Genomic DNA, 790 nt, shown 5'->3' on the forward strand with positions numbered 1-790 from the left:
GGATTGTTCTCTATAAACTTCTACAGAAGACTTCCATGTTTTTTATATCAATACAATTATGTTTGTTCCTGTTTGTCATTAGAATACTTCGGTCACCAACATCAAATTTTAATATGTTTAAAAAGGAAATGTTTTGTGAACAAATGATTCGTTTGGGAGGATCCCAAACTTCAATTTTGGAGCCTTTCGAAGAATGTAAAGAAAACTGCTTTCGAAAACATTGTGTCAGTCTGATTTTCTTCCCTTTCCTTCTTTTTCTTTTTTCTTCTCCTTAGAAAAACCTATGTAAGTTTCCCCTACTCCTCTTCTTCCTTTTACTCTTACTCTTTTTTGTTCTCCTCCTCCTCCTCCTCCTCTTGAACTTTTGTCACTATCGGGGAAAAAGAAAACAGGAACTATAGGAAATATTTGTAAAAAACAAACAAACTAGTGGTCAAAAACTTTTTAAGAAAACATCACTCCATAATCTACAAGTAGGTGAATGCTTATCAAAAACGATACTAGGATACAGATTATTTTCCTCCAAGGTTTTTCTAATTTTCACTCACTCTGCATTGACACTGAAAGTCCAAATATGTTTTAAGGAAAAAGAAATCCCCCCCCCCTCCACCCCCTCAGCATGGAGGTAGGAGCATGAAGCTGCAGATATTGTGCATGCATGGGGAAAAAACCCAAGAGAGGTAAAGAGTTTTTAGCCCAAAGCAAAACAACAGCAGCAACAATTTTAAAAAACCCAACCAAAACCAAACAAAAACACCAGGCACATCACACCCGTAGGTGTATCATATTT

The sequence above is a fragment of the Aplysia californica genome, unplaced genomic scaffold (assembly GCF_000002075.1).
Source record: "Aplysia californica isolate F4 #8 unplaced genomic scaffold, AplCal3.0 scaffold00031, whole genome shotgun sequence".
In the NCBI taxonomy this organism is placed as follows: Eukaryota; Metazoa; Mollusca; class Gastropoda; order Aplysiida; family Aplysiidae; genus Aplysia; species Aplysia californica.